The following is a 14,357-nucleotide window of genomic DNA, read 5'->3' as shown; positions in this document are numbered from 1 at the left end:
TTTTGTTTTGTTTTTCTAATATATTTTTTATTGATCTCAGAGAGGAAGGGAGAGGGAGAGAAAGATAGAAACATCAATGATGAGAGAGAATCATTGATTGGCTGCCTCCTGCACACCCCCACTGGGGATCCAGCAGGCAACCCAGGCATGTGCCCTGACCATAATAGAACCCTGACCTCCTGGTTCATAAGTTGACGCTCAACCACTGAGCCACACCAGCTGGGTAACAATGGATATTTTGTTAATATTTTGTTGATATTATAATTAATTTTAAAACATCTTTCCTCCAAAGAGGTAAAACTATTGGAATTCAATGGAGTTCCAACTTTTGCAGCTTAAAAAAATAATCACTTTACTAGACCACTTCATGTCCAGTTTCCTTTTCTCCTCCATCCCTGGGCTTTCTTTACAGGAAACACTACTGGTACATTCTAATAATGAAGGAGCTAAATAAAGGAAGGCTAAGGAACAAGTCACAAGACCAAATTAACCACAGGCATTTGCATGGCAATAGTGGCTGCATTCCTCTCCCCAGGCAGAGAGGAGCTGCACTGTGTACCAGGGGACTGGGGAAGGGGGGAGGGGGAGGAACACTTTCTGAACCCTTTCTTCAGGTAAAAGCATTCCCAACAGGTGACCTAGTCTCCAGGAGGTGACCTTGAACTCATTTAGTATAAAACTGGAAGAGGAAGACAAAGCTAATGTCGCTGTACTGCAACGTTCTCTTTACACCTTAGTTAAATGTTTAGCTAAGTACCACAAAATGCTCTAATGAATGAGGGAGGGATAAGGAAGCGCCCATCGCAAAGGCAGTATTCCTAGTATTTCACCTTTTCCAGATTTTCGTCAGTGCAGACATCACACACACACACACACACACACACACACACACACACACACACACACTTTATTCCCCTTTCCCTGCTCCTTGTCCACCTTTACAGGTGACAGAAGTCCTGTGTCTGCACTGGTTAGTGCTGGCTGAGCCCCAGGTGCGCTGGGGGAGGTTTTCGCCAGGCCCGCTCCCCAACAGCCCGCAGCCTGTCACCCCTGCTCTGGCTGGGGCCCACCGGGCTACGGACATAAATCAATTTGGAATTAATGTAATGGACGCAGGTTCCCTGGCAGCCGGACTTCCCAGTCTCAGGGAACCGTCCTAAGAAACAGGCGGGTCTCTGAGTCTCCGCAAGCAGCTCCTCCCAGGACTACAGGTAGGAATACTGAGACCCTTTGCCAACCCCCGCCCCCCAACACCCCCCCAACCCTACCCCCCCCCCACCCCCCCCCACACACACACACACGAAAGAACCATCCGGCCGATGCGCGGCTCGGGTCACTACTGCTGCGACATCTGCACAAGTTTGAGAGGACACTGTCCACGTGCAGAAGCTCGGAGCAGAAGAGGCGGAACCACCTGCTGCGCGCGCTCACCTTCCTCCCCGCCCCGAGGGCGCCGGGTGCGGGAGCCGAGTGACGGCACCGCTAGGGCAGCCGGAGACGCCCCGCCCGGGATCCGAAGCCCGAGCCGAGCCGGGCCGGGGGCGGCCGCCTCACCCGAGGCTCCGTGCGGCGGAGCAGCCGGCCCGGCAGCCTGGCGGTCGAAGGGCTGGACAACCGGACAGCGGGACCGCCCTTCTGGACTGCGAGGCCACGGCCCGACCACGCCCCTTCCCCCCACGGGCCCTCCCCTCCCCTCCCCTCCCCAGCTCTGCCCCACCCCCACCTCCAATACCCCCTCCTCCGCCCCTGGGGCCTGGCCTGGGCTCCCCGTGCCCCGCCCTGTGGTCCCGCCGCTCCCTCCCTCTCCCCGGGACCTTGGAGGCTGGAACCGGCCCACCCACAGCTGGGAGGTGCCCTGTCCTTCCAGGGCTGGAGAGAATTGGCATTAATTGGCAATTCAAGGTAGGCCAGGTGGGGTGGCAGGGACTCGCCCAGGCATTAGCAGGGACTGGGACCCCCAAGACTTTCCAAAAGGCAGAAGAGGAATGCCCCACAAAGCTGCACCCTCCCGCAGGGGAGAGTGAGACCCCAGGGATCTAGAGTGGGTGGGAAATTCAACAGGGAAACCGGCGTCCTAACCTAGGAGTGGCCCAAGGACCAGGACTGACTGGGTGCTTTAGAAAAATGAGAGGGCAGCTTGTTTTTCTGCAGGTTTCTCAGTTCTTTTACTTGACCCTTCAAACCCTCTGGGCAATTTAGTCTTGGATTCTGGAAGCAGGTGGGGAGAGATTTTAACCACTCCCTGTTCACTCATACCAGGCTTTCCCAATACTAAGGACATTTGGTCAGGTACAAGTTTTAGGTCGGCTCTGAGGACAAAGTTCGCATATCCTGGATCTTCCCGTGTGGAATCCCTCAGACTAGGACACTCCTGGCACCTTCCCAAAGGTCCTGTCCTTGGTTCATCTGGAATCTCACTTTCCCCTGGGTTAGGTGTTCCTGTGGTTCACGCTCAAGATTTCCTCACCTCCTCTGCCCATAGGCAACACCAGTCACAACTAATTGAAATTGCTTGTTGCTTGGCTTCCCTACCCCTGAGCTCAGTCACATAGTAAAGGTGTTTTAGGCAGCAGGAATGGCACCAGGTGTCTGACAGGTGGGGTCCTGGGTTCAGCAACCTGGGTACTTGGGTCCTGGCTATGAAAGAATTCAGAGCCAAGACCCAACCGTAAGAGGACATGTCTTTGAGAAATCACAGACGTAGAAGAAGTAATTCCTAGAAGAAATGTGCTGAGGAAAGGAGCTATGGAGGCAAAGGAGAGGCCTTAGGAGCATGGGAGTGAGGAAGGCAATAAGAATGCACCTGGAATGGGGTGGGGGGAAGGGAAAGGCACCTGGCAGGTGTGCTCTGGGAGAGCTACAGGGTTTATTTTATTTATTTATTTAATCTTTATTGTTGAAAGTATTACATTGACCTCTTCCCACACGCTCCCATCCCCCACCTCTCCCCCCAGGCCCTCATCACTTCATTGTCTGGGTCTAGAGGTTATACATAAATGCATACAAGTTCATTGGTTGATCTCTTCCCATCCATCCTCCCTTGCCTTCCCTCTGAGGTTCAACAGTCTGTTCATGATGTCCTAAGGCAGTGGTTCTCAACCTTCCTAATGCCACGACCCTTTAATACAGTTCCTCATGTTGTGGTGACTCCCAACCATAAAATTATTTTCGTTGCTACTTCATAACTGTAATTTTGCTACTGTTATGAATCGTAATGTAAATATCTGATATGCAGGATGTATTTTCATTGTTACAAATTGAACATAGTTAAAGCATAGTGATTAATCACAAAAACAATATGTGCCGAAACCGGTTTGGCTCAGTGGATAGAGCGTCGGCCTGCGGACTGAAAGGTCCCAGGTTCGATTCCGGCCAAGGGCATGTACCTGGGTTGCGGGCACATCCCCACTGGGAGATGTGCAGGAGGCAGCTGATCGATGTTTCTCTCTCATCGATGTTTCTGACTCTCTATCTCTCTCCCTTCCTCTCTGTGAAAAATCAATAAAATATATATTTCAAAAAAAAAAAAAAAAAAAAAAACAAACAATATGTAATTATATATGTGTTTTCCGATGGTCTTAGGCAACCCCTGAGAAAGGGTCATTCGACCCCCAACGAGGTCGCGACCCACAGGTTGAGAACTGCTGTCCTAAGGGTTTTAAAGGTGGAGATTTTAGGGGCAGCCCCAGGAAAAGATCTCAATAGAATACAGTGGGGCCTTGATTTACGAGTTTAATTCGTTCTGAGACCAAGCTGTTAAGGAGCTCGTTAACTCAAATTATTCTATCAACTCAATGCAAAAAATCGGCCGACTAAAAAAAAAATCGGCTGACTAAAGGACTTGTATGCATGCATATAAGCATAACCAATGGACATAAGACACTGGGGGATAGGGGAGGCTAGGGGACTGTCTAGGGCGGGGGGATAAAATGGACACATATGTAATACCCTTTGTAATATTTTAAGCAATTAAAAAAAAAATCGGCCGAGAGACAGCTGGTATCTCAAAAAACTCGTTAGTCGGGACACTCCTAAGTCAAGGCCCCACTGTACTCAGCAGTTTTCCTGATGTGTCCTTTCAGGGTTGTGGTCTCCACTAATTGATTGGCGGGCACCAGGGCAGGGGATCAGTATTCAGTGCAGCTGATCCTGAGGTCAGCTTTGGCTGGTTTTGTTGCTCTTCTGGGCCTGGAGCTGAAATACAACGGTGACCAGATGTTATCTCTAGGGAGGAAAGGCCTGGGATCCAAACCTCAAGATTGGCCTTATGCTAGGGAGGGAAAAGTCACCCTGGGGGCCAGGTCCCAACCTATAATTGTCCTTTGCTAGGCACCTGGGGCTTTCCATCCTGGAGAATCTAGCTAGCCCATCTTCCTTGCTCTGCTCATGCCTATTCCACTGCCTCCCACCAATGCATAATAAATGTTGTTGAATGATGACATGCATGTAACAGACTATTAAAGCACCCCTGGCCCAGTTCTTTAAGGAAATTCCCTCGCCTATCTGTACCTTATAAGTCTGCAGGACCTTATCTCACAGTTGATATTTCCATGCCTTCCTTCTACCTCTGAGCAGAGTCATGTTCATTTTCATAGAGGTGCTGGTGTAGTAAGAACCTGGGACTTGGTTCCTCTTGTCTGAACTCTGCAATAACTAGCTCTGTGATCTTAGAGGCCTTCAATCTCTCTGATTCTTAGGTCAAAGTCCTAGATACTTTTAGGGCCTACCAAATTGTAAAAAAGATTAAAAAAAAAACTATTAGGGTGAAGAAAGTTATATAATATTGATTATTTGGTCTGTATAGGAGTGTGGTTCTTAACAATGTTCAACTTTACTCAAACCCTGTAATCCTGGAAAACAATAAGTTCAAGAAATCTTCCCACCCTTTTGTGTTCAGAAGATGGTTTACTGCAAAGAATCATTCTTCCTGAAATGACTTCCATAATACTTACTGACAAAACTTACTTTGTTTATCTGTGATAAGCTACTCACAGACTCTTCAAATCCCCCCTTTTTTACTCCCTCACTAAAGGCCCAGTGCACGAAATTTGTGCATGGACAGGGTCCCTAGGCCTGGCTGGTGATCAGGGCCAATCGGGGTCTTCTGGCTGCCTGCCGGGGCCTTCCTTCATTCTGCGCTGTCCCCTGGTGGTCGGCATACGTCATATTGAGTGATCGAACTCCTGGTCTCCCAGTCAAACTCCTGAGGGGACACTTTGCATATTAGCCTTATATATATTTATAGATTCCTATCTGTAAAATGGAGAAGTTGGATTAGATAGACCAAGATCTTTTTTGGCTCCCAAAATAATGAATTCCAAAGCAAAATTTCAAGAAGAAGAAGAAGAGGAAGAAGAAGAAGAAGAAGAAGAAGAAGAAGAAGAAGAAGAAGAAGGAGAAAGTCAGACCTTTTAGACCTCAACAGAAGAGCGAGGTTGCAGCTAAGAGCCAAACTGGGCACTTGCAGGTATTTTATTTGACTAGCCTGGCATTATTGTTGCCATTATTTTTTAAAATTGGATTTTAATATTAAAGGTCTCACCTCTCTTTATAGTCTTTACCATTTATATTATCTGTTTGGCCACTGAAGACATTTAGTTTGTGTTTCTAGAATACTTTTGTGCTCTCAGAAATTTACAAAAATGCCTCCTCCCTCTCCTCCCTCCATATCAACAGAGATAGCTAGGCAGTGATACAATGATGTCTATTAATCTCTACATGGTATAGGTAGGATTGGGCGTTTGAATAAATGGACACATTTCATTTATAATTGAAATGTGTTTCTTTGGTAATAAGATGCTATCCAGGACAACCCTCTCTCATTTTTAAGCTCTGAAAGATTTTTACCAAATAAAATAAACATCCCTGGAGGTGTGTTGTAATTTAACTTTAAATTGGAATAGATTCTCTGGCATATTATAATACCAAAAAATGAATAGAAATAATGCATAAAGAAATTAATTTGGTCATTTCTGGGGAAAAAATAACTTGTGATGTTTTGATACATGTCCAAAAGTTCTATGATATTCTTCCCTTTGCTGGAGCCTAATTTTTCTCCCTTTGAGTGTGGGCTATACCTAGTAACTAACTTTTAACAAATATGGTGAGTTAGGAATGATGAAGAGTCACATCTACATCCTAAAGTGACATTGTAACTTCCATTTTTATTCTCACTCTGTCTTGGATCACTCTCTCTAGAGAAAGCCAGCTAACGTGTTCTTAGGGCATTCAAGTAGCTGTACAGAGAGGCCCAGGTGGTTAGGAAGTGAAGCCTCCTGCCAATAGCCATTATGGAACTGAGGCCAACTCATATGAAGATACCATTATGGAAATGAATCCTCCGATCCCAGCTGACATCTTGACTGCAACCTCGTGTGAGACCCTAAACCAGAACCATACAGTTCAGACACTCTTGGATCCCTAACCCACACACACTCTGCAATAATAAATGTCGTGGTGATTTGTTATATAGCAATAGGAAACTAATACAAAACTTATATAAGAAACTTTCCTGATGATGATGTGCTAAACATGATGATACTAATAATATTGGGCATTTTTAGATGTTTCTGCCGTATAATGATGTATGTATCTTCCAAAGACATTTTTGATAGCAGGAACTATGTGGACACTTACCATTCTTCTTAACTACTCAGTCTTTGACCCTGTTTTTTAATGTTTGCAAAATCCTCACCCTCCTAATGAGACAGAGCCTATATCTTCCTGGAGAAACTGCAAAACCGCGCCATTGCTTACTCTTTAACACTCCATTGCACGCAGCATGTGGACACGTATTCTAGGCCTTGCCAGTCAGATTCACAGCCCCAGACAAAATCCAAACTGGTGAGAGAGGTGGCAGCACCACAGCCACATCTGGTTTCCAGAGGCAGCAATCTAACGCTGCTGGCAGCTGCATCCAACCACTAGCAGCAGAGGTCTCATGTCTGTGCCGATGCTGGTGGCAGGGATGCCTCCATGGTACAGTGCTGCAGTGTGATTCTAGACCAGCCGTGGGCAAACTACGGCCCGCGGGCCGGATCCGGCCCGTTTGAAATGAATAAAACTATTGAAAAAAAAGACCGTACCCTTTTACATAATGATGTTTACTTTGAATTTATATTAGTTCACACAAACACTCCATCCATGCTTTTGTTCCGGCCCTCCGGTCCAGTTTAAGAACCCATTGTGGCCCTCGAGTCAAAAAGTTTGCCCACCCCTGCTAGACTTTGTCATGACTACGTAATATCCAATCTTAGTTGTTTGTTTATTTTTTTATTTCCCTTTGCATTTCGGTTAGCAAATATTACTTTCTTTTGCATACAACTAAAAACCCTGACTGCAAGAGGCAGATACTATCTCCATTTTAAAGATGAGAACATTGAGGACCAAAGTTGTTAAATGATGTATCTTGAGATACAAGTAGCAACTGATAGAATTGGAATACATTAATTAGTACAGATTGAGCTAAGGAAACACTTAACTTTAGCATTTAAAAGACAAAGGGTTTACACACTTTAAAAATATGTTTTTCTTTACATCAGATGAAATGCTGCTTTCCTGCCCTGGCCCACATATTAAATGTCAACATTATGGTATTGAACCCCCTGCTGCTTCTGCACGGACCATGCTCTTTCAAGCTTCCTTGATATTGCACAGATATTTCTTTCTGCAGATGCCTTTCTCTGTCCATCACTGCCTCCCATCCATTTTAATTAATTTGGCTCTTCTTCAAAACCTAGATTTAGAGATGATTCCTCTTTGCGGTCTCTCTGAGCCCTAATTATTCTCACCCACTCATGCTCTCCCAGGATTCTGTTGCTATTCATGATAAAATACTAACTCTGCTTGTTTACCTGTCTTAAACCCATGTCATGGCAACAAAAGAAACAGAAAGAATCCAGACTCTGCCCAAGCAATAGAGGATGTCCTGAAAATTTAGGGGCTAGGACAGTGATGGCGAACCTATGACACGCGTGTCAGAGGTGATATGCGAACTCATTTTTTTAATTGATTTTTTTAAATGGCATTTAAATATATAAAATAAATATCAAAAATATAAGTCTTTGTTTTACTATGGTTGCAAATATCAAAAAATTTCTGTATGTGAGACGGCACCAGAGTTAAGTTAGGGCTTTTCAAAATGCTGACACGCCGAGCTTAAAAGGTTCGCCATCACTGGGCTAGGAAAAAGTTTACTTACTGAACAGGGACCCTGTGCTTTAATTCCATCAACTGAAAGAATGCTGACAACTAAGCATGTAGCCCTATGCAGTCTACTGGAGACATTTTCTCAAAAGAAAATGATTCTAGGGGAAAAAAAGCATCAAGAAAATGACTTTTTAAAGTTTCTCAAGTAAATGGGTGAATATCCATCTGACTCTGAAGGTCACAATTTTACAAGTCTAGCACTTACACAAATAGTGTCCACTCAGATTTTTCGTATGTCAATTTTACATTTTAGCAAGCAACAAAGGGTCACCAGAATTATGTGGAAACCTCCAGCATGAAAGAGATGAAAACACATCAATTAGAAAAGGGAAATTAAAAAACAGGCCATTCAGGGATCAGAATAAAATTTCAAATAAGAAAATAATATTTTCAGCCCTGGGCAGTGTGACTCAGTTGGTTGAGCTTCGTCCTAAGCAGGGAAAGGTCACTGGTTTAATTCCTGGTCACCAGGTTGTGGGTTCAATCCCCAGTAGGGGGCTTGCAGGAGGTAGCTGATCTAGGCATCTCTCTCATCCTTCCTCTCTCTCTAAAATCAATAAACACATATTTTAAAAAAAAGAAAATATTTTTTGAGATAGAAGAATTTGAATACATGAAACAAGATTAAGGCACTCTATATTTTAAAAAGAAATAGAGAATGAAAAATTCTTTTGAATTAAAGCAATGCTAAAATGTATACATTTCAATAGAAAGATTAAAGAACAAAGTCAAGGCAATCTGCCTGAAAATAAAAAAAAGATAAAGAATTAACAGTGAGAAAGAAAAACTAGATCAATCCGGAGTTCCAACACCTTACCAACCACTCCCCTAAGAGAGAATAGAGAAAAGGTAGAGTTTGAATGACTAATAAAAAAGTAATAACAGAAGAAAATCTAATAGAAAAGAAAAAGGACATGAATTTCTAAGTAGAAAGAGTCTACTGAGCACCCAGGGAAATAAAAATAAACCTTGTAGGCAAATATTTATTGCAGCTTTATTTATAACCAGAAATAACTTAAATGGCCTTCAACTGGTTAGTATACAAACTCTAACATATCCACATACACCAAGGGGAAGACTCAATAGTTTAAAAGTGTTCCCGAAACTAATGTATAAAATTGGTGCATCTCAATCAAAATTCCATAAGAAAATTGTATACAAATTGACAAACTGATTCTAAAATTATATGAAAAAGCGAAGAAACTAGAATAGTCAACAATTTTGAAAAAGAACAAATTTGGAGGGCTCACATTCTCTGATTTAAATATAAAATAACACTACATTTCAGTTGCAGTAGTGAAAGAACAGACATACAGATCAGTGAAATATAATAGAGTTCAGAAACAGAGTCAGACATTAATTGATTCTTTTTATTATTTTTTAAAATATTTTTGTTGATTTCAAAGAGGAAGGGAGATGGAGAGAGAGACAGAAACATCAATGATGATAGAGACTCATTGATCAGCTGCCTCCTGCACGCCCCCCCACTGGGGATCGAACCCGAAACCCAGGCCTGTGCCCTTGACTGGAATCAAACCTGGGACCCTTCAGCTGATGCTCTATCCGCTGAGCCAAATAAGCTAGGGCTCAATTGATATTTTTTTAAAGATGCAAAGGCTATTAAATGGAGGATGCACCCCTATGTTCATAGCAGCACAATTTATAATAGCTAAGATCTGGAAACAACCTAAGTGCCCATTAGCAGATGAGTGGATTAAAAAACTGTGGTACATCTACACAATGGAATACTATGCTGCTATAAAAAAGAAGGAACTTCTACCATTTGCAACAGCATGGATGGAACTGGAGAGCATTATGCTAAGCGAAATAAGCCAGTCAGAGAAAGACAAATATCACATGATCTCACTCATATGTGGGATATAATGATCAACATATTTTGATGAACAAGAATAGATCCAGAGACAAATGGTAGGGGTGGGGGTGCAGATAGAGAGAAACCAAAGGACTTATATGCATGTATATTAGCATAACCAATGGACACAGACACTGGGGCGGTGGGGGCTTGCCAGGGGTGGGAATGACTTGGGTGGGGGTTAATTGGGGGAAAAGGAGACATATGTAAAACTTTAGACAATAAAAAAAGATGCAGATGCTATTAAATGGAGGATAGTCTTTTCACACTTGATCTTAGCCAAAAGGCCGAGAAGCGATGTCTTTTCAACAAATGGTACTGGAACTATTGTCATCCCTACGTTGAATGAATGAACTAACTTTAACATATCTTGCATATTAACTCAAACTGAATCATAGATCTAAACATAAATCATAAAACTAAATTTTCTTGCCTTAGCTGGTTTGGCCCACTGGATAGAGCATTGGCCTGTGGACTGAAGGGTCCAGAGGTTTGATTCTGGTCAAGGGCACATACCTTGGTTGCAGGTTCAATCCTCAGCCCCAGATAGGGCACATGTGCAAGGCAACCAATGGATGTGGCTCTCTCACATCAATGTTTTTCTATGTCTCTTCCCCTCTCTTCCACTCTCTCTAAATAAATAAACAATGGAAAAATATTCTGGGGTGAGGATTAACATAAAAAAAAAAACAACAACAACAAGCTAAATCTTGAAGAAATTATAGGAGAAAATTTTTTGTAATTTTTGGGATAGGGCAAAGCTTTCTGGATATAACATCAAAAAGCATGATCCATAAAAGAAAAAGACAAAAAATTAGATGTCATCAAAATTAAGAACTTCTGGGTCTATGAAAAGCACCATGAGAATGTTAAAAAAAAATCACAGATTAGGATAAATTTTTTTCAAATTAAATATCTGATAAAGGACTTGTATCCAGAACATTAAATAAAATCTCCAAACTCAGTAATAAGTTAACTAACAACTAAGTTTTAAAATGCCCAAATATTTGGCCATTTCACCAAAAAATTATGGATAGAAAATGTATATATGAAACACATGCTCAACATTAATTAGTTACTAAAGACATACAAATTAATATGGCTAAATTTTTTTTAAAAACCTGACATTGTGCCCTGGCCGTTTTGTCTCAGTGGATAGAGTGTCGGCCTGCGGATTCAAGGGTCCCAGGTTCGATTCCAGTCAAGGGCATGTACCTTGGTTGCAGGCACATCCCCAGTAGGGGGTGTGTAGGAGGCAACTGATCGATGTTTCTCTCTCATCGATGTTTCTGACTATCCCTCTCCCCTCCTCTCTGTAAAAAATCAATAAAATATATTCAAAGAAACCTGACATTGATAAATGCTGGTGAAGATACAGAGAATATGGAATTCTTATACATGGTTAGTAGATTTGAAAAATGGTTCAGACATGTTGGAAACGCTTTAACAGTTTCTTCCAAAGTGAAACATATACTTGCTTTGTGATCTAACAATCCCACTCCCTGATGTTTACCCAAGAGCAATGGAAATTTACATATGCAAATGCTTATGGTAGCAACTCAATGTCCTTCAGCTGGCAAATATGCAAGTTGTGTTATAGCCATATAATGAAATATTAATCAGCAAGGAAAAGGAAGAATGGAGGTGGTTCTGGTGATAGGACCCAGTTCCTGCAGCAGCAATGAAAGTTCTGCTGGCCATGCCCAATAGTATGGCATTCACATCTCCGCAGGACAGTTCTAAACTGTTAGCTGCCCTTAGCAGTGCTCACAAAAACTTTAATAAGTCAATTTTCTGCTGCAACTTCTAGAGTAGGTTTCTATCATTTACAACTTAAACCAGAAATGCATAGTAAGAACTTAGCATTTATTGTTGACACTTCATATGCATTTTTATTACCAGACTAGAGGCCTGATGCACGAAATTCTTGCAAGAGTAGGCCTTCCCAGCTGCAGCTGACTAGATCCCTCCCTCGCAGCCCTGTCAGCTGCCCCAATCCTGCAGCTGCAGCCCCAGCTTCATCCCGGAAGAACATCTGGTCTAATTAGCATATTATTATTATAGATTATTATAGATTGTAATCTTTTAAACTAATACTGTGTAATATAAAAACTATGAAAATACTGGACAGTGACAAAGACCTATAGAGACTGAAAAAATATCCTTCTGATCGGTTATTGGGGAGAGAAGTACAGGACTTTCAATTTTTATGCTCTTCAGGTAAAGCTCTAACTATTACAATGATAGGTTTTTTTAAAACATATTTTATTGATTTTTTATCGAGAGGAAGGGAGAGACATAGAGAGTTAGAAACATCGATGATAGAGAAACATCGATCAGCTGCCTCCTGCACATCTCCTATGGGGTATGTGCCCGCAACCCAGGTACAGGACCTTGACTGGAATTGAACCTGGGACCTTTTAGTCTGCAGGCTGATGCTCTATCCACCGAGCCAAACCGGTTTCGGCAGGATTTTAAACACTATCAAGTCAACATAACATTTTAGCTAGGAAAATGGAAGCCTTAAGAAATTGAGACCTTTTGCAAAATTCCTTTAGGTCACTCTTAACAGAGTTTCTTTTCTTCTAGTCCAGTGGTCGGCAAACTCATTAGTCAACAGAGCCAAATATCAACAGTACAACGATTGAAATTTCTTTTGAGAGCCAAATTTTTTAAACTTAAACTATATAGGTAGGTACATTGTTATTAACTTAATTAGGATACTCCTAAGCTGGCCTTTGCTAAAAACGTCCTCAATCTGATTGAGGTAAGTTCACTGGGGTTGACCCCTTCCAACTCTCCCATCCACACTCGTCTTGTATACTTGTTTCATCTATCTCCTTTCCAAAAACCAACTTCTGCGCATGGGCCACGAAGTTTCAATTGCACTGTACATGCACGCCTGCACGTGGTATTTTGTGGAAGAGCCACACTCAAGTAGCCAAAGAGCTGCATGTGGCTCGCGAGCCGCGGTTTGCTGACCACTGTTCTGTTGTTTTGTGCACTGTAATGTATGAAATTGCTTATGCTGACATATACCGAAAATTATGGTAGTTATGTGTTTATGTATATTTTAAGGTAAAATGGGCTTTCAGTTGACCTAAAGAGTACAGTGAGGCCTTGACTTACGAGTTTAATTCATTCCGAGACTGAGCTCGTTAAGGAGCTCATTAACTCAAATTACTCTATCAACTCAATTCAAAAAATTGGCGGAGAGACAGCTGGTACCTCAAAAAACTCGTTAGTCAGGACAATAGTAAGTCAAGGCCCCACTGTACATGCAGTTTGAGTGAAAAAAGTAAACCCTCCATTGTCTTATGCTTCTGCGTGGAAATGAAGCAGTTAAGGGATTCACTAAAGGTTGTGCATTCTTTTATGACAGAGCTGGGATCAAATATTAACCTTTCAGCCCAGTGGTCTTCCCACCGTCACCCCCCGCCCCCTCCCTCCCCCCCCCCCCCCCCGCACCATCTTTGTGAATATTGAGATCATGGTAGTAACTTCTTGCTTATTACTTAAATCAATAATTTAATGGTTTTATAAACACATATTTGGGAAAACAGGCTGAAAAATTAAAATTGAATAATCAAGTGTGTGTGTGTATGTGTGTGTGTGTGTGTGTGTGTGTGTGTGTGTGCTCTTTCCTGAACTAACAGTGAGATTGAAGATCCTTGGGTGACTTTTAAAGAAGTTATGTCTGTGAAACTAGGAGCTTAAAAAAATGATGGCAGATTCTTGATTACAGCAGTACCATTGAGCAGCCTCTAAAATATAATATTTTAGATGAAAAGTAACAGTTAGACAGGTTATTTTTCTAGCACTTGATTTCAAGGTCAAATATACCTCTTCATGTTTTTTTTTGAAATGCCTACAGTGAAAACAAAATTAGAAAAGACAAGTAAACATATTTTTATGGTAGAATTCTGGATCTTAGAAAAGGTAGATATTGAAGCAATTTGAAGTTATTACTACAGCAGTGACCAAACCAAGTTATTTTTCATGCTCTAACTGCTTCATGCAAGAAGAAGAGTAATTATCTGAGACAATGTTATAGAATGAATGACCCAGATACAGTTTGGATTTTGCAGTCTCCTTGTGAATTCTGCTCAGCTGTCTATATAAATGATTGTGACATTGTGTACTTAATCATCAGCAAATGGAAGTTTCCAGAAGAAAAACTGTCCCATAGATTTAAGCACACTCTGACATGAAAGGAAGGTTAATCCCAGAACTTAATTATATTAACATCCCAGAAAGGGTCAAGGAACAGAGTAGT

At 42.1% G+C, this 14,357-nt stretch overlaps 1 protein-coding gene across 1 annotated transcript in view; it reads left to right on the top strand.

The window, feature by feature from the left end:
• The first annotated feature begins 894 nt into the window (after positions 1 to 894).
• UNC13C (unc-13 homolog C) overlaps positions 895 to 14,357 on the top strand; it is a 709,455-nt gene continuing 695,992 nt past the window's right edge. Inside the window, exon 1 of the mRNA XM_081108846.1 lies at positions 895 to 1,211. The gene's annotated coding sequence lies outside the window, so the exon portion shown is untranslated. The remainder of the gene's footprint in view (positions 1,212 to 14,357) is intronic.

The sequence above is a fragment of the Myotis nattereri genome (assembly GCF_964212035.1).
Source record: "Myotis nattereri genome assembly, chromosome: 1".
Taxonomy (NCBI): domain Eukaryota; kingdom Metazoa; phylum Chordata; class Mammalia; order Chiroptera; family Vespertilionidae; genus Myotis; species Myotis nattereri.
This window is presented reverse-complemented; position numbering and strand designations above follow the sequence as displayed.